General features: G+C 42.2%; 1 protein-coding gene across 4 annotated transcripts in view; it reads right to left on the reverse strand.

The window, feature by feature from the left end:
* si:dkey-284p5.3 (uncharacterized protein LOC557830 homolog) overlaps positions 1–20441 on the reverse strand; it is a 38851-nt gene that overhangs the window by 10040 nt on the left and 8370 nt on the right. The gene's annotated exons all lie outside the window — the stretch shown is intronic.

Genomic DNA, 20441 nt, shown 5'->3' on the forward strand with positions numbered 1-20441 from the left:
TCTGGAGTTGGTGTCAGAGTTTGCAAATGTTCTCATAAATAGCTGCTCTCAATCGTCTCCAACTCGCCAAATGACTGCTCTGCAACATCTGTCCCAGAAGATGCTCCCTCCCTCCTCTGCCTGGATAAGTGCAGCTCCAACAACACTGATGCCTATGGAGAAAACAAAGCAGTCAGGGCCAGAGAATTGGAAGTTGTTGATGAAGTGGTGGAGGCAGAAAAGGGCTAGACCAGAGGTGACAAGATGGAGTCGATATGAAAAGGTGAATTGGGTTGGGCGAGAGCAGGCAGAAACCATTCCCCACCAGGGCAGTTTTGTTTGTGAAGCTTTGGTAGGAGGTGAAATTGGACAGTGTGGTGTTGGGGAACTATCAGTGAAGAAAGTGGGAGGGGCCAAAGCAGAAGTTGTTATGGATAAGGACAGGTTCTGTCAGATGGAGGAGCGTGGTGGTGGAAAGGTTGGGTCTGTTTTCTAGAAAGCTCTGAACCCTTCCTGATGGGTGGATAAAGTGGGAGGAATCAAAAAAAGTGGTGAAGGTGCAAAAATCAGAGTTGGGGCCTGCTTCTTATTTAAAATGATCATGGAAGATCATCTGCTTGGGTACCCTGTTCCTACTTTCTACCCGCAATTCCTTGATCCCTTTAATGTTAAGAAACATATTTACCTCCTGGAATATATTTAATGGCCTCTTCCACTTCTTCACGTGGTAGAGAACTCCATGGGTTCACCAGCATTTGGGTGAACACAGTTTTTCTGGCCTTGGTCCTAACTGGACTACCCTCCTGTCCTTTGAGCTGGGACTGTACTCTCCAGCCAACAGGAGCATTCTCTGTCGGCGTCCAGGTAGAATTTGAGAGGTTTTTTATAAGATCCTCTTTCATTCTGCTGTTCTCCAACCTGTCTTCATTTAGTAAACCTACCATCCTGGGAAGGAATCTAGTAAACCTCCAGCATTCTGTCCATAGCAAGAACATCCTTGCATAAGGAGACCAAAGCTGCACACAAAACTCCTAACTCCTGTCTGACTGAGACTCTGTAGAAGTGCAGAAAACCACCCTTGTTCCCTTTCTCAGATTATCTTCCTTCCAGTTCCTTGCTGAGCCTGAACACTTCACTCAGTGACTGGTCTGCAAGGGCCAGCTGTACCTGCACTTTCCCCACGCTAACACCATCTAAATCAGGGATGGCCAACCTATGACGTTTGTGCCAAAAGTGGCGCATTGGCTGATTAGAAGTGGGGCATTGCCCCCAGTGATAATAATAAAAAAGTAAGCTTACTCATGCAAAAAGTATTAACCAAAAACTGATTTGTAGAAAAAATTCCTATAACAGGAATTCAAGTAGCTTGGAGCTGGAAATGGGTTTTACTGAGAATAAATCTAAAACTTAGCGATTATTTTTAGTGATTTTATTATTTCGTGCACATCTTTTGGCAGATGTTATCTTCTTTCAGATTAATCTGTTTACAATTTTAAAAAATGTTCAATGAGTCAAACTAGGAAAGAAGGACTTTTGTTCTGTAGTCGTTCCATCACTGTTCAATACATGTTGTTTGAGCCTGGGGCGCCAGGCATCTGCAACAGTGATGCGTTGCAGATTTTTGCCAGTCATTTTACAATTGACACTCATACACTACGGAGTTGTGCTTTGTTCGTTCTTTGTGAACATTTGCAGTTTTGTACTTTTTGGAAAATTAAGCCTTGTTTTTACATTCAGTTACCCATCACAGTGCAAAAGAAAATGAGCAAAAGTAAAGCAGAAAGTGATAGTAAGCGCGAATTCAAAGAAAAGTGGGAAAATGAGTTCTTATTTATAGCGGGTCTGTCAGGAAAACTTTTGTGCATTGTTTGTGAAAACACTTTCTCACATAATAGAAGACATGATCTTAATAGACACTATAAAACACAACATCAGACTGAAATAGAAGGAAATCTGAAGCTAGCGCTTGGGTCCGAGTTACAGAAAGAATGTGATTAAGAAAAAGGAAGAAATAAAAAGAAGACAAAATATATTTGTTAAAAGAAGCTGTGAAAGTTTGGTGATGACAGAAGCATCCTACAAAATTGCTTTAGCATTGGCCAAAAAAACGAAAGTCTTTCTCTGATGGAGAAGAAATTGTTAAGCCGTCTCCAAATATTTGCCAAGATGACTTGGTGATAAAAATATCGAAAGGAGAGTAGATGAAATTGCTCTGTTAAAGCAAACAGTTATGAGACGCACCATGATGTATCTGAGCAACTGAAAGACCTTGTCCATGTTTCTACTTTCTTTTCTTTGGCTTTGGACAAATCTGCTGACATATGTGCTGTAGCCCAGTTAAGCATTTTTAAAAGAGGAATTGATGATAATTTTAGTGTCTTTGAAGAACTTACCAGTCTAGAGTCGCTTCATGGAAAAGCAAGAGGAACAGACATATTTGACAAAGTAAAATTATGCCTAGAAAATCTACAGCTAGACTCTAGTGAACTCATCGGTGTTTGTACAGACAGAGCGCCGTCAATGATGGGTAAAGCCGCTGGGACTACAACTTTGCTTGAAAACTTTTTAGGTTGTCCTCTACTAAAATATGCACTGCATCACCAAGAATCACTGTGTGGAAAAACTTTAACTTCGCAGCATGTTATGCTACTGGTTGTGAAATGTGTGAATAAAATTAGAGCAAGAGGATTAAACAGAGGAGAATTCAGAGAATATTGTGAAATGTTAGATTTGGGATATGGCGATCTCGAGCTTCACTGTGAGTCGTGCTGGATTTCCAGAGGACAGGTTCTGAATGGAAACTGAAAAATACTGTTCATAATTTTTTAGAAGAGAAAAACGAGCTGCCTGAGGAAGGAGCCCTTCTATGTGATAACTATAACTAAATGCACTTTGATTTAGCATTTTTAGTTGATGTTACCAGCCATCTCAATTATGTAAATTTGAAACTCCAGGGCAAGAACAAATTGCTTCCTAGCTTAGTAAATGATATCAATGCATTCAAGATGAAGTTAAAACTGTTCACCTCTCAGTTAGAAAATGAGGATTTGAGCCAGTTTCGCACTGAGAGCAGAGTGATGTGCTGAAGATAATGGCAGTTTTACAAAATATATTGAAAAAAATCAGGTTATTGCAAGAGTTATTTGGAAGTCATTTTTGTGATTTTGCTAAAGAGGAAGACTGCATACTTGCATTTATAAACCCATTTTCACTTAGTGAACAAAAGATCATTAAAATGCCTAGCAACATACAAATGGAACTTATTGACTTGAAAACAAATTCATTATTGAACATGAAATTTGATGAACTTCCCACAGTCCCAAATGTTTCTGACATGATTAGTTTCTGGCGATCATTACCCTGTGAACATCTTCCAGAACTAAGAAAATTTGCCCAGAGTTATATCTGTCATTTCGGAACGATGTACAGATGTGAACAAGCATTTTCAGCCATGAAATTGATTAAAAACAAAACGAGGTCGCGATTGAATGATTCAAATTTGAAGAATACTCTGCTGCTCTCAGTAACTAATTTAACTCCAAACATTAAAAGCTTGGCGAAATCAAAACAGACTCAAATGTTTCATTAAGGTAATTAATGTTCATCTCGGTTTTATATTAAATCAATATATCATGTAAAAATGCTAAATACATCTATATTAATATATTTTTACAAGAATTGTATGGTGCATCTGAACTTGTGTGTGAAAAAATTGACGCATGGAATGTAAAAGGTTGGCCACCCTTGATCTAGATAATTATCTGATACTGGAATCAGATTTTTAATTATTTTGCTAATGTATTAGTTGAGTTAATGCAAGACTAAAATTGTAGTTTCCCAACACACAATATGTATTTTTAAAGCGTATATTTTCACAATGTGTGGTGTTTGTCTCCACCTGCTGGCAGAAAAGCAGTGTAGCAGTTACATAACAGTCACATCTTCATGCACAACTGTTGTGACTGTGAATCTTTTACTGGTCCTTCCTTAGCCAAGAAATTTGTCTTATCTGAGTATAAAAATGTCAGGCTCTTCAAAAATCGTCATCTTTGCTCTTTATTCTTGTCTTTGGCTCCAGTTCACATGCTCTTTATCTGTTCCTTTGCTTAAACTTTAAAACAAAAGACTGTGAAGCAACAAGTTTTCACTCATTTTTGGGCTCATAGAAGAACCTGAGAATTGAAAATTCACTAAATTCCCACACTGCCTTGCTATTTTTAGAAAAAAATTGGATAGCCCCATATTTATCCAAATTAAATTGGGCAGAAAAGTGACATGTGGACTCCAATACTGGGAAACGGGACTAATGCTATCAGATATCAGACTCTTGAATGGACCTTTCATACGATAAACTGGTTTCCTGGCCTCACAGTCTACCTTGTTATGATATTCCACTTTATCTTTTACGTCCACTGTACTCTTTCAGTAGCTTTTACACTTTATTCTGCATTGCTCTTGTTTTGTCTTTTTCTAGCTCAATGCATTGTGTAATGATTTGATATTTATAAACAATGTGAAAGACAAGCTCTTCACTGTATTTTGGTACATATGACAATAATAAAATAACAAAACTAATACTGATATATTTGAGCCACTCACACAAAATGCTGGAAGAACTCAATACGCCAGGCAGTATCTATGGAAAAGAGTGAAACAGTCAACATTTTGGGCCAAGGCCCTTCATTGGGACTGGAAAAAAAGATGAGAAGTCTGAGCAAGAAGGTGATGGGAGGGGTGGAAGAAGAACAAGGGAAATCAGAATGGGAAATGGTGAAGGAGAGGGGAAGGACCATTGTTGGAAGTTTAAGAAATCAATGTTCTTGCCATCAGGTTGGAGTATGAGATGCTGCTCCTCCAACTTGAGTGTGGCCTCACCGTGGCAGTAGAGGAGGCATGGACTGAGATGCTAGAACGAGAAGGGGAAGTAGAATTAAAATGGGTGACCACTGGGAGATCCCACTTTTTCTCATGGACCGAGCATTGGTGCTTGGCAAGAAGGTCTCCCAATCTACTTCAGGTCCCACCGATGTACAAGAGGCCACACTGGGAACACCAGATACAGTAGATGACCCAACAAACTTACAGGTGAAGTGTTGCCTCCCCTGTTTGGGAGGACTGTTTGGGGCCCTGAATGGTATTGAGGGAGGAGGTGTAGGGATAGGTGTATCACTTGTTCCACTTGCAAGGATAAATACTAGGAGGGAGATCAATGGGGAGGGACAATTAGACAAGGAATTTGCAGAGGGAGCGATAGCAGAAAGTTGGGGGTTGTGGTGAAGATGTGCTTGGTGGTGGGATCCTGTTGGAGATAGCGGAATGAAAGCATGACACATAGAAATTGATGGGAGAAGTAGTCAATTGAAACTGAGTATCCATGTTCCTCAGAGGGTCTGAATCGAGAAGCTTGAAAGCGGATCTGGAAGCCATGTGGCACGAGATGGCAGCAAAGGCAGCAAAGTTCCCAGGAAGGATACATGGCTGAGCCCACCTTCTCCTCCTCCACTACTAAACACGGGGCAGAGCACCATACCCTCACTACCAACCCACCCATTTATGCCAGGTGCCTCAACCCGGAGAGGCTGGTCATTTCCAAGGCTGAGTTTGATGCTACGGGGCACCTGAGCATTGTCAGGTGGACCAGCAGTCCGTGAGCTTCCCCTCTCCACATCGTATGAAAACCGGGGGGCGAGTGGCATCCATGTGGTGATTACCACCACCTCCGATGCCACGACCCCTGAGCAATACCCGATCCCACGCATCCAGGATTTCTCTGCCCACCTGGCAGGGAAAATTATTTTCTCGAAGTTGGACATCGTTCACGGTTATCACCAGGTCCCTGTCCACCCGAGAGACATTCCTGAAACCGCTGTCATTACACCGTTTGGTTTGCTTGAGTTCCTTTGAATGCCATTTGGGCTGAAAAAGCAGCCCAGACCTTTCAGTGCCTCATGGACAGTGTTCTCAGCGATTTTCCAGTCCTGTTTTTTAACCTAGATGACATTTTGGTAGTCAGCTCTTCTAGGGGTGAACATCTCTTACACTTGAGAACTCTTTTCAAATGGCTTAGACAGCAGGGTCTTATCGTCAATCCAGTGAGGTGCCAGTTTGGATTGCCCATGGTTGATTTCCTCAGACACTATACAAGGTCTCCACAAGGTCTCACTGTAGGGCCTCTACAAGGCCCTTAAGAACAACATGACCAAGCATGTTGTGGGCTAGACAGAGGAAAGGTTCAAGGCATTTTCAGACACTAAGCAGGCATTGTCTAATGCAATGCTGCTGGTGCATTCCCTCCTAGACACACTGATCGCTGTCACCACGGATGTGTCAGATAGTGCAGTCGGCGCGGTGTATAAGCAGTTGGTTAATGGCGTTTGGCAGCGTCTCACCTTTTATAGGCATCAGCTTCATCTACACGTGCAAGTACAGCATGTTCAACCGTGAGCTTCTTGGCTTGTACTTGGCAGTGCGGCATATTTGTTTTCTCCTAGAGAGCTGTTCATTAATGGCTTTTGTGGATCATAAGCCCCTAACATTCACCATGGCTAAGGTCTCTGAACCTTGGTCTGCTCGACAGGAGCAACATCTTTCTTTTATCTCAGAGTTCACCATGGACATCCAGCATGTCACGGGGAAGTACAACCTCGTGGATGACTGCCTTTCCAGGTCCTTCAGAGGTGCTGTCCTTTTGGGCATGGATTATGCTCAAATGGCGGCAGACCACCTTTCAGAGCTGAGCACATAGGTGCTGCGTTCAGCAGACAGAGGGTTGAAATTGTTGGACGTTGCTTTCGGTGACAGTGGTGTTTCACCACTGCAGATGATACTAAGATAGCTGGCGTTGTGGATAATGAAGTAGGTTTTCAAAGCTTGCAGAAAGATTTAGGCCAGTTAGAAGAGTGGGCTGAAAGATGGCAGATGGAGTTTAATGCTGATAAGTGTGAGATGCTGCATTTTGGTAGGACTAATCAAAATAGTACATACATGGTAAATGGTAGGGCATTGAGGAATGCAGTAGAACAGAGAGATCTAGGAATAATGGTGCATAGTTCCCTGAAAGTGAAATCTCATGTGGATGGGGTGGTGAAGAAAGCTTTTGGTATGCTGGCATAAATCAGAGCATTGAGTATAGGAGTTGGGATGTAATGTTAAAATTGTACAAGGCATTGGTGAGGCCAAATTTGGAGTATTGTGTACAGCTCTGGTCATCGAATTATACGAAAGATGTCGACAAAATAGAGAGCGTACAGAGGAGATTTACTAGAATGTTACCTGGGTTTCAGCATCTCAGTTACAGAGAAAGGTTGAACAAGTTAGGTTTTTATTCTTTGGAGCATAGAAGGTTGAGGGGGGACTTGATAGAGGTATTTAAAATAATGAGGGGGATAGATAGAGTTGACGTGGATAGGCTTTTCCATTGAGGGTAGGGGAGATTCAAACAAGAGGACATGAGTTGAGAGTTAGGGGACAAAAGTTTAGGGATAACATAAGGGAGAACTTCTTTACTCAGAGTGGGAGCTGTGTGGAATGAGCTTCCAATAGAAGTGGTAGAGGCAGGTTTGATAGTGTCATTGAAAAAAAAATTGGATATATTGTCAGGAAAGGAATGGAGGGTTATGGGCTGAGTGCAAGTCAGTGGGACTAGGTGAGAGTAAGCGTTCGGCACGGACTAGAAGGGCCGAGATGGCCTGTTTCTGTGCTGTAATTGTTATATGTGTCAATGTGGCATCCCAGGCTGGTTGTGATGGGTACCTTGGTCAACATGGACACAATTGGGCTGAAGGGTCTTTTCTCATTCTAACACTATGATTCTATAATTCATATTGCCTTAGCTACAAAAGGTACCTAATAAAGTGGCCACTGAGTGTATTTCTATATGTTTGTGGTTTTCTGCTGCTGTAGCCTATCTACTTCAAGGTTCGATATGTTGTCTGTTCAGAGGTACTCTTCTGCACATCACAGTTGTAACATGGTTACTTGATTTACTCTCGCCTTCCCGTCAGCTTGAACCAGTCTGGCCATTCTGTCCTGACCTCTGTTATTGACAAGGCGTTTTTAGCCACAGAACTGAATGTTCTTGTTTTTCACACCATTCTCTGTCCCAGAAGATCAGCAGACTCTGAGACACTCAAACCACCCAATCTGGCACCAGCAATCATTCCATGGTCAAAGTCACATTTTCCCCCATTCTAATGTTTGGTCTTTACAACACTGAACCTACTGACCATGTCTGTATACTTTTATGCATTGAGTTGCTGCCACATGATTGGCTGAATAGGTATTTGCTTTAATGAGCAGGCATTCCTAATAAAATGGCCACAGTGTACAAAATAATTGTTACTGAGAACATTGGGGGAAGCACAATGGTTTGGGCAAGGGAAGTGGTTTTAAGGAATAAATAAGTTTAGAAAGGTATTTTCAGACTTTTCCCTTAAAATGCTAAAGGATGATCAACAATGGTGTAATGATTGGGAATATGCCAGAAAGCAGAATTGAGGACACAGGGACCTCAAAGTTGTAACCATTCTTCAGTATTTAGTCTAGATTATGCAAGTGAATGTGGCAGGACCTGAAACAGAAAGTGCTTATTATGTTACATTAAAATAAAGGCTGAGGCGGGTGAAGAGTAGGACAGTAGCATTTGTGCAAAGAGTCCACTGCAAACAGACTTTGCAGAGGCGTCATTATGAAGATTGTATGATCTCTGATCCCTTTGGTTAGGGCAATGGAAGACAAAAATGTCTGATTTTTGTTTATAGGGAATCAGAATTTTCAAATTAAATTACAGCAGTTCTTTGAGAGGGAGAGCGAGAGACTGAATAATTCATTGTGTAATGTGATCTGATGGAAGACCTCCTTTCTGGAATCAGATCCTCTTTATTATAGTTGTAGCAAACCAGTAAAGGTCACATATTTGTCAAGAAGCAATGCTCAAAGGTCCATTTTAAAGTGCTTGATTTCACAAAATAAATTAAGAACCCTCACTGAAATTAGGAAACTACCAGATCATCCAATTAATTCTGCTGCCAGATGCAATAGATCGAATTAAAGTGTACTGGAGATTTTTTTAAGATCTTGAAATATACACCAGGTTATTAGAAAGAGACCGGCTAATATTACATGAGTGACTTTCCATCAGGACTCAAACCATAAAGTCTTGGCTGTTAAGTTTTGCCCCTCAGTCCAAACAAGAAACGCGGGTGTTTCTGCTGTCTTTTTATACTAAGCCAGGTCCTCCTTCTCTCTTATAAAATCCAAATTAAGACATAAATGTTGAAATACAAATAGGAAATTCACTACAGATTAGGTTGCAGCCTTGCTAAAAGTAGTAATTTATCTCAAGGGCATTATTTTGAAGCAGAATAGGGGTAATTCTCTGGAGCCTAGCCAATATTAAACCCTCTATCTATGCAAGCAAAAAGCTTTGACAGTATTATGAAATTTGAGATATATCATTTTTTGTAGAAAAGTACCTTTTTTCAATTAAATGTATTTCATATTTCTTCAAACAAAAGATGTTACATGATGGGTAAAAAGTGGTATTGGTCTATTATTGGTAATGTCACATGTATTGGTATTGTCACGTGCACCAAGATACAGTGAAAAGTTTGTCTTGCATACTGATTATACAGATCAAATTTTTACACAGTGCATTGCGCTAGATTAAGGTAAAACAATAACAAGGCAGAATAAAGTGTAACATCTACTGAAACTAGATAGATTATGAGGCCCAGAGTCCATTTTATCAGACAAGAGGTCTGTCCAAGAGTCTGATAACAGTGGGATAGAAACTGTCCTTAAGCCTGGTGCTATGTGCTTTCAGGCTATTGTATCTTCTTTGATGGAAGAGAGAATGTCCTGTGTGAGTGGGGTCTTCAATTATGCTGGCTGTTTTACTGAAGCAACAAGAAGTATAGACAGAGTCCATGGAGGAGAGGCTGGTTTCCATTAGGTACTGAGCTGTGTAAACAACCTTCCGCAGTATCTTATGTGCAAAGCAGTTGCCATTATGCACCCAGACAATTTTTTTTATGGTGCATCAATAAAAATTGTTAAGAGTTGATTGGGGCATGTTGAGGTTTTAAGCCTCCTGAGGAAGGAGGCGTTGGTAAGCTCTCTTGGCTCTGACATCGATGTAATTCAACTCAGACAAGCTGTTAGTAATGTTCACACCTACATAAGAACTTGAAGCTCTCAACTTTGACACTACTGATGCAGACTGGAGCATGTGCAACACCCTTTCTGAAGTCAATGGTTTGTTCTTTTGTTGACATTCAGGAAAAGGATGTAGTCATGATAATGTCACTAAGCTCCCAGTATTCTGTCTTCATCAGTGGCGTAGACAATGCAGTGAGGCTGCACTTGGACTATTGTGTTTAGTTTTTGTCACTCGGCTGCCATTAAGTTGGAAAGAGTAAAGAAAAAAATTACAAGGTTGTTGCTGGGACTTGAGGGATTGATTTATAGAGAAGGAAAATAAGGAGTGATCTTATAAAGGTGTGTAATTTTGTGAGGGGCAGAAAGGGTGCATGCACTCAGTCTTTTTCCCAGGGTCAGGAAATCAAGATCTTTAGGGAATAGGTTTACAGTCAGAGGGGAGAGACTTAATGGAAACATGAAGGGCAACTTCATCATGTAGATGGTGCTCAGAATATGGGATCAGCTGCCAGAGGAAGTGGTTGACCAGGTACATTGACATCATTTAAAAGATACATGGACAGGTACGTGAATAGGAAAGGTTTAGAGGGATATGGGCCTAATGCCAGCAAATGGAACCAGCTTAGATTGGCATCATGGTTGGCATGGACCATTTGAGCTGAATGGCCCATTTCCATACTATATGGCACCCTGACATTAGTAACCAGGTATTTGAATCTAAGTCCTAATACACATTAGTCAGTGTGCTAGTATAACTGATTAATCAATGCACATTTCCAAACTGGTAAATATGTCTCCTACTACTGCTTTCCAAGGTTGGCTTCAGATAGTCGGTTGCGCATGGACCTGAACTGCATTGTGATGGTGGTGGAGAAATTGAGGGAGTAATCAGACCAGCACTTTGAATGCTAGATAAATCAGCAATGTTTGGCTGGTGCTGAGTGAGAATGTCAAGGAATTGGATGTGGTTATCACAGTTTTGGGAACTGGAACTTGGGGTGATTGTGGGGTTTAGGATCAGGATCTCATAGGCAAGGCCAGCATCTCTTACCCATCACTTAATTGCCCATGCTTTGAGAAAGTGGTGGTGAGACACCTTCTTGAACTGCTTAAGTCTCTGTAGTGAAGATAGCCCTCTGGTGCTGCTAAGAAGAAAGTTCCAGGGTTTCAACCCAGCTATGATGAACGATCAATGATATATTTCCATATCAGGACAGTGTGTGACTTGGTGGAACCTGTGAGTGATGGTATTCCCATGTCCTGCTTTACAGTAAAAACACAAGTTTGGACTATGCTTTTGGAGTCGGGTGGGTGAGTACCTGCAGTATATTTTGTAGCTGGTACATACTGCAGCCATTGTGTGCTGGTGGTAGAGGTTATACAAATGTTTGTACATACTTAAGGTTGGTTACTAGGGTTCTAAATGAGAGGGCTGCTTTGTCCTGGTGTTGAGCTTGTCAAATGTTATTGGAGGAACACTCAACCAGGCCAGTGGATAATATTCCATCATGCTCCTAACTTGTGCCTTGTAGTTGAGGAAATGCTTAGGGCTATCAAGCACTGAGTCACTCACTGCAGAATACCCAGCTTCTGATAGGTCTTGTCACCACAGTATATTTATATGGCTAGTCCAGTTGAGTCTTTGGTCAATGGTAACTCTACCCATCTCCCCAGGTTGTTGATGGTGGGGCAAACAGTGATGATATTGCTACTTAATGTTAAGTGTTAAGAGTTTAGAATCTCCATTATGGGAGAAAGCCATTGTTGCTGGTAATCTTATGACTCCAATATTAGTCACAAACTCAAAGTCACACAACACTACAGCACTGAAACAGGTCCTTTGGCCCATCTAGTTCATACCAAATTGTTATTTTGCTTAGTCCCACTGACCTGTACTTGAACCAATTGAACCAGCATCCAGCTCTTCTACTGGCATCTCATTCCACACTTGCACCTCCCTTTGAGTAAAGAAGTTCTCCCTCAGGTTTCCTTTAAACATTTCACATTTCACCTTTAACCTATGATGTCCAATTGTAGTCTCACCAAACCTCAGTTTGCACTCCTCAGTCCCCAAGCTTAACCATGTTTATCCTATCCTGGTTTGTCCTCCCAAGGTACAACATCTCACACTTGTCTGCATTCATTTCCATCTGACATTTTTCTAGCTGGTCCAGATTAAGTTGAAAGCATTGAGAGCCTTCCTTGCTGTCTACTGTGGACCCAATCTTGTTGCATCAGCAAATTTGCTGATCAAGTTTACCACATTATTATCTAAATCATTGATGTAGATGACAAGCAATAATGGACGCAGCACTGACCCCTGTGGCACACTAGTAGTCACATGCCTTCAGTCAGAGAGGCAACAATCTACTACCAGTCTTAGGCTGTTCCCACTAAGCCAACATTGAATCCAACTCACTACTTCATCCTGAAAGTCATGAGATTGAACCTTCCATGCAGGATTTTGTGAAAATCCATGTACATAACATCCTCTGCCTTTCTTTCATCAGCTTTCCTGGTAGCCTCCACGAAAAGTTCTATAAGATTGGTTAACCACTACCTAGCATGCACAAAGGCATGTTGACTATCTTTAATCCTGTCTATGTACTGTAACAGAATCAGGTTTATTATCATCGGCATGTGATGTGAAATTTGTTAACTTAGCAGCAGCAGTTCAATGCAATACGCAATCAAGTAGAGAAAAAAACATAGTGATAAATAAAATAAGAATGATAATAAATAAACAAGTAAATCAATTATGTATATTGAATAGATGTTTTTAAATGTGCCAAAATAGAAATACCTATATATTTTTTTTAAAGTCAGTAAGTGTCCAAAGCTTCAATGTCCATTTAGGAATCAGATGGCAGAGGGGAAGAAGCTGTTCCTGAATCACTGAGTGAGTGCTTTCAGGCTTCTGTATCTCCTACCTGATGGTAACAGTGAGTAAAGGGCATGCCCTGGGTGCTGGAGGTCCTTAATAATGGACACTGCCTTTCTGAAACACCGCTCCTGAAAGATGTCCTGGATACTTTGTAGGCTAGTACCAAAGATGGAGCTGACTAGATTTACAAACTTCTGCAGCTTCTTTTGGTCCTGTGCAGTAGCCCCTCCATACCAACAGTGATCCAGCCTGACAGAATGCTCTCCACGGTACAACTATAGAAGTTTTTGAGTGTATTTGTTGATATGCAAGTGATGTTGAGTGCCAGGTTGTCGCTGCAGCACTGCTCCACTAGTTGGTATATCTCACTCCTGTACGCCCACTCATCACCACCTGAGATTCTACCAACAATAGTTGTATTGTCAGCAAACTTACAGATGATATTTGAGCTATGCCTATACACAAGTACTTATGTATCTTGTTCCTTAGAATGCTATCCAATAATTTACCCACTACAGACATCAGGCTCACTGGCCTATAATTTCCTGGCTTATTCTTAGAGCCTTTCTTGAACAACGGACCAACATTTACTATCCTCCAGAACTCTGGAAATTTACCTGTGATTAAGGACATTTTAATACTTCTGTCAGGGCCCCTGCATTTTCTGCACGAGCCTCTCACAGGGTCTGAGGGGACACCTTATTAGGCCCTGGGGATTTATTCGACTCAAGGCAGCAAGCACCTCCTCTTCTGTGATCTCAGCATGGTCCAAGACCTCAGTACCATTTTGCCTCAGTTTTATAGACTCTTTGTCCAGCTCTTAAGTAAATACAGATGCAAAAAATCTGTTTAAGATCTCCCCCATCTCTTTCAGCTCCGACTAGGCTGATCTTCCAGTGGTCTAATTTTGTCCCTTACTATCCTTTTGCACTTCGTATATTTGTAGAATCCTTTGGGATTCTCCTTCACCTTTTCACCTACTTGGTACTGACTAACCCATGTACAGGTTAAAATTGGAATTGATTTATTGTCACAAGTACTGAGGTACAGGGAAAACTTTGTTTTGCAAGCCGTTGATACAGACCATTTTAAAACATAAGTACATTGAGATATTACAAGGGAAGAACAGTAATAGAATGCAGAATATAGTGTTATAATTACGTACAGAGAAAGGGTAGTGCAGGTAGACATTGTATGTGTACCATGACGAGACAGATATATTAGAGACATTTAAAGAACCCTTAGATAGGCACATGAATGAGGTGGAGGGGGCTACGTGGAAGGGAAGGTTTAAATTGATCTTGTAGGCTAAAAGGTCAACACAACATTGTGAACATATTCTGTGTTCTACGTTCCAGTAACCCTAAACTGTATCTGAAAACACCACAGTGCTGTAACATCTAAAACTAGACCTTTGAACAATAGAAGTATGTTGCTAAACATTAATGCCCTGGTACACCGCCTCCATCACAGATGTATATAGTGACATCAGGCAACGTTTTCACTTCCCAATGCTACAAATTTAAGGTCATGGTTCATGTTCAGGAGACATTCACTTAATAAATTCCAAAGATGAGATGTTTGCCTTTATTACGACTGGTTAAAAAAATTAAACCTGCATTCTTTGCAGTTTAGAAGAATAAAGGTGATCTTATTGAAATATAAGATATCCTGAGTAAGCATGACAAGGTCAATGTTGAGACATCTCTACTCATGAAAGAATCTGAACAAGTGGGCATAACTATTGACAAAGGGGCTGGTTATTTAAAACATAGTGTATGGAAATTTTGTTTCACCGACTGTGGGGTATCTCTATAATTCTCTCCCCCTAATGTTTGTGGAGGCTGGATGGGGGTATTTACTGCCAGAAGCAGATAAGATCAGAGAATCAAAGGTTTGGGGGAACTGAAATTGAGGAGCCCCGGGTAGATCAGCAATGATCACATTGAATGGTTGCATGTTTGAGGGAACAGGGAGCCTACTCACAGAGTTACCCAACATGGAAACGGTCCCTCCAGCTCAACTCAACCATGCTGGTGCTCCTGCTCCTATTTCTTTTTGAAGAGGTCTGAAAGCCAGGCAGTGAATATCAACAGGAGGAAAACAAGCAGAATTTTCTCTGGAAATACTGTCAGAGTGATTTACCTTCATTATTCTTCGGGGGCTTAGACAGCTGAAGGCATGGCTGCCAATAATGGAGCAATAAAAAAACTATTACTAAAATATATGCTTCAAGTTTCAGTATATATTTGAGCTGATAAAACTGACTCCCTCTTAATATACAGTTTAAGTGAAGTCATGCTTGAAACTAATTTATAATAGAAATGGATTGTACATTGGATGAGGAAAATATATTTATGGGGATGACTGTTTGCCATCCACAATTTGTTCTAGAGATGCAAAATTAGAGCAAAAATACAATCTTCTGGATGAACTCAGTGGGTCAAGCAGTATCTGTGGGGTGGGGAGGAAATGTTGATGTTTTGGGTCAAAACCCTGTAGCAGGACTGAAAGGGGAGAGGAAATGGCGAGACAGGACCAGAAACGATTGGTGGACTGGGCAAGGGTCTAAGATGATAGGCAGGTTGTGCCACTTAAGGGAGGGGGATAGGTGGAGTTGGGAGACAGAAGCAGGTGGGTGATAGATGGAGGCAGCCAAATTATTTTTATTTATTTATTGAAATACAATGCGGAACAAGCCCTTCCTTCTTCCAGCTGTGCTACCCAGCAACCCCCCCCCCCCCCGACTCCAAGCGTAATCACAGGACAATTTACAATAAACAATTAACCTGTTAACTGGACTGTGGAAGAAAACTGGAGCATCTGGAGGAAACCCACACAATCACGGGGAAAACATAAAACTCCTTACAGGTGGCAGCTGGGATCCTTTCCTTCCTCAGATGCTGCTTCACCCACTTAGTCCCTCCAGCAGATGTTTATTGCTCCTGATTAATTTTAGTTTAGTTTTCCTCAATTTCCCTCACCCCATCTTCATACCTTATTTCACGTTGAGTGAACTGTTGCTGTTCCTCCATTCCTTCCTCTCTCACCTACCCCTATTTCCTTACATAGAGAATTTATTCTGTGATCTGCTTCCACAATGAATAATAGGGATATTTTCCAAAATCTGTTTACACCTTGTTTAATGTCATCTTCTCTGTAGTCAGTGATCTTTATCTCACCATTCAGATTCTCTTCAGGATTATCATGTCCGAGTCAGTATCTGTGACTCAGTGGGTTCCAGTCTATTGGCCCCAGTCAGGAAGTTGTGGATTCAAATTTCCATTCCAGAGACTCCAGCAAAAATCATGAAAAATCTTGTTGAATTAGAAAAGGATTCTGCAGTGTGGGAAGGATTTTCTTTTAAGTGTATCATTAAACCAACTGACTTATCAAATGGAAATATAAAATAAAATGACATTGTTTTGAAGAGCAGGAGAGCCATTATTTATGTCTGAACCAGTATCACTAAAAATATAAAGAAAAATAATGTTAATTATGCACTAAACATTGGGATTGGGATCTAAGCTCGTGATTATCTTGTGCTATTTGTGATACTTTTCTGTGGAAAGGTAGGTACATAGAAGGCTGATGTGACAGCTTGCAGGCAATGCAGTAGGCATGGACAGGTTGTGCTGAAGAGCCGATCTCCAGAGACTCTATGAAATTTAGCTGTAGCATTTCCTATGTTACAATACTGACTATTGTTCAGAAAGTTCTCTTAAATATTTGTTCACCTGGTGCGAAAAGCATTTGGAAAGCTGGAAGTTATTGTCCACCCTGATTGTTCCAGAACTGGGTGACTTGCTTGATCAACTCCAAGAGTCATTAAGCTATTGGTGGGTCTGGCTCTAAGGTCAACAAGAGCTGTGCTCTCCTATGCCACCAGGAAGGCAAACCACGAATACTCACAGAAAATTCACAGTCACTTTTGTGACACCGGGGACGCACAGCACGTGTGGCAAGGTATACAAATCATAACAGGTTACAAGTCCACCCAGTGTGTCAACAACAGTGACACCTCCCTGACAGGCTGAATACCTTCTATGCATGATTTGATGCAATGAATTATGTGACATCAGGAAACCCTCTCTCCCCTTGAGGAACAGGCACTGCCTGGGTGCAGCCGAGGCGAGGAGGATCCTAGCCAGGGTAAACCTGCACAAAGCTGTGGAACCAGGCAACTTACCCATTTCTGGTCAGGTGCTGAGTGGCTCAGCTAAAAGAGGTCTTAATGGACCTCTTTAACACCTTTTTGCAACAGTCCACTGTATCTTCAGGTTTCAGGCAGCACCATTAGTTTGGTACCAAAGAGAGCGATGGTAACTTACTGCTCAGTGTCCCTGACCTTAATAATCATGAAGTGCTTTGACCAGCTGGTATGGATCCTACCTTATAGCTACATTGGACCCTTTCCAGTTAGGCTACCACTCAAACCAGTCCATTCATGAAGTCATGGACATGACAGAAGAGATGATTGTGGACCTCAGGAAGATGCAGATCAACCACTCTCCATTGCATATCTGTCAGGGTTTGGTCCAGTCCGTAATCTGCGTACTGGGTCTTGATCCGGTCCGAGGACTCCGGGTCCTGCAGTTGCCTCTCCCGTCACCCGTGAACTAGTTAGACCCTCCTGGCTCAAGGAGGCACACCTATGACTCATTGAACTGCAGGTGTTTATAAGGGGCCTTGGGACTGGGACCAGGCGGGTGGTCGTTTTGTTCTGTTTCCTGTTCTCCACCGGCTCTGAACTCTTCTCTGCATTCTGTTATCCTGCCTGGGCTCAGATCTACTCCTCATCATCCCCGTACCAGTACTGCCAGGTTGGTCCTCTCCCCCACCTTTCTTCCTATGCGCTGGTCCCGCTTCTCCGCTCGTTTGTGTTGTGTGCTGACTGTCGGCCTTTCCCGATTTTCCTGTTATAATGACTGTTGTGTTGGTCACCCTGAACCTATGCCTGTTCCTATCCCTTGCCTCCGTCGGGCAGGCCCAGCCAGCGGTTCTGCCCCATCCTCCTCTTCCGCTCAAACCCTGGGGTTGTGCCCCGCACCTGCCTAGGGGTCCGCGTCGTGCCCAGGCCCCCGGTGTTTCCGCCTGGGAGGCGGCCCTACCCAGGACATATGCGGCCTGCCCAGGGAAGGCTCTCCGCCAGCCTATCTAGCCACCTAGACCTGTCTGCCTGAACCCAGGGGACCTATCTGCCTGCCTGCCTGCCTGAACCCCAGGAACCTGTCTGCATGCCCGCCTGAACCCTGGGTACCTGTCTGCCTGCCCGTCTGAACCCTGGGGACCTGTCTGTCTGAACTCAAACTCTGGGAGCCCGCTCCGCTCTGCCCGCCTGACATGCTATCGACCAGAACCCCAGCCCTACCCTTAAACGGCATTGCATCCCCATCCTGTCCTCCCCCTAGTACTTCAGTGTCTGCGTCCTGTGTTTGGGTCCATCCGGCCGTGTTTCTGACAATATCAATAGCTCTGCCATGGAGAGAATGAAGAGCATAAACCTTAATCAATTCCATCATTCAAATCATTAAGATATAATGTGAAACTTAAGTGGTACCAACCCCGGCAGAATATCAGTAATCACTGGTTGCTAATCAGAAAAGACCCATTTTTCTCCCCTACTCTTTGCCTGATGCCAGTCAGCCAATCTTTTACCCATGTTAGTATCTCTCCTATAATACCATGTGTTCTTGTTTAGCAGCCTCACGTACGGCACCTTGTCAAAGGCCTTCCAAAAATCAAAGCAAACAAGTTTGCTAATTCTCTTTTGTCTATACTGCCTGTTGCTTCCTCTATGAATTTCAACATTTATCCTGAAGGAAATAAGGCTGACTTTTGTGTATTTTATTGTGTGCCTCCTAGTAACCCAAAACTTCATCCTTAATAATGTACACTGACATCTTGCCAACCACTGAGGTCGTGGTTCTTTTTTAATTGCGCTAATGCCATGTTTTTGCATACCTTTTTTCTCTCTCATCACTGTGTTGTGTAATATTGACTGTACCTACAAGTCTGCTAAGTTGTTTTTGCCTCATTTTAAGATGGACCTGGTGAGACACAGCGGTGACACGGCAGTGAACAAATCTACTAACTACTCCAGTAATCACCCTTTTTCTAGACAATGATCATTGCAGTAAATAGCCTATAACTTTCCCTTTTAGAGTTGTACTTTTGAACTGCCTGTATGACCTGGCATTTTTTCAGTGTTCTGTGAGATTTGATGAACTGGAATCTTGTGGGTGCAGTGCAGTTGCAGCAACATGGCAGATACAGGCTGAATCGAAGCAGCGGGGCCTGGACCCGAGAGCAAGAAATGAGCTGATGTTTGGCCATTACTGGAGCGGACTTGAAGCCAAATTGAAGTGCCAGGGCCCTGGCCTGAGACCAAGGAGTAAGCTGATGTTTGACCTATTTAAGCACAGGGCCAGATTGAAAAGGTTAGGCGTCAGGGCCAGAGGCTTGGGATGGGCCAGTGTTCTGCTCGCTACAAAACGAGGTTTACTATCTCCGCGCTAAACTTGACTTGTGGCCTGCAACTAACGGACTCCTGGACTAGCTGCAATGATGAACTGGCTTTGTGGCTGTGAAGTTCACAGTTTCATGAACTTTAGTTCTAAGTGTTATCTGTTTACTTTTTATTGTTTGCACAATTTGTTCTTTTTTTTTTGCTCACATGGCTGTTTGATGGTCTTTTTTAATAGGTTCTATTGGGCTACTTTGTTTTGGTCGCTGCTTGTAAGAAGATGAATTTCAAGTTTATATATACCTATTTTGATAATTAATGTACTTTGAACTTTTCATTGTACCATTCCTCAACATACAAAAAAATGACAAAAAAATTTGATTTGACTCGAAAAATAACTGTCCTCATTTCTTTTCTAATCCGAACAAATCTGTGCTGCTTTGTTTTTGACCTTTCTATTCACCCCTCCAGGCCCTTCCATAATTTTATACACCTACATCTCCTCTCAGCCTCCTCTGTTCTGAAGTAAAGAACCTGAGTTTATTCAATCTCTACTCATAACTAAGACATTCCAGTCTTGTTAACATCCTGTAGCTCTCCTCTGCATCCTCTTCCCAGCTCATCCTAGGTGAGGCCAGGCCCTCTGTTAATCGTGGTCAGCCATGGATATTGTGTCCCAGCTATCTTTGTGATCTGCAAACCCGTACGCAAGTCAAGGCAGTATGATATGGAGAGCAAGCTGTTGCCCATGTAGCAGGCTCCCCCTCTCCATGGCAGCTAATGGATCCAAGGAACAGAACAGACCAATACAGTTTGGCACCAGCAGAGTCATAGGAGTTGCCAGTCGGCACTGGACTCAACGTAGTACTGCCTTAGGGACTCCAGCTCTGAATTTTTCCTTGGGGTTTGCTCCTGAAGCCTTCCCAATGAGTGGGTATAGCCACAAGTCATAGG

The sequence above is a fragment of the Hypanus sabinus genome, chromosome 1 (assembly GCF_030144855.1).
Source record: "Hypanus sabinus isolate sHypSab1 chromosome 1, sHypSab1.hap1, whole genome shotgun sequence".
NCBI classification, from domain to species: Eukaryota; Metazoa; Chordata; class Chondrichthyes; order Myliobatiformes; family Dasyatidae; genus Hypanus; species Hypanus sabinus.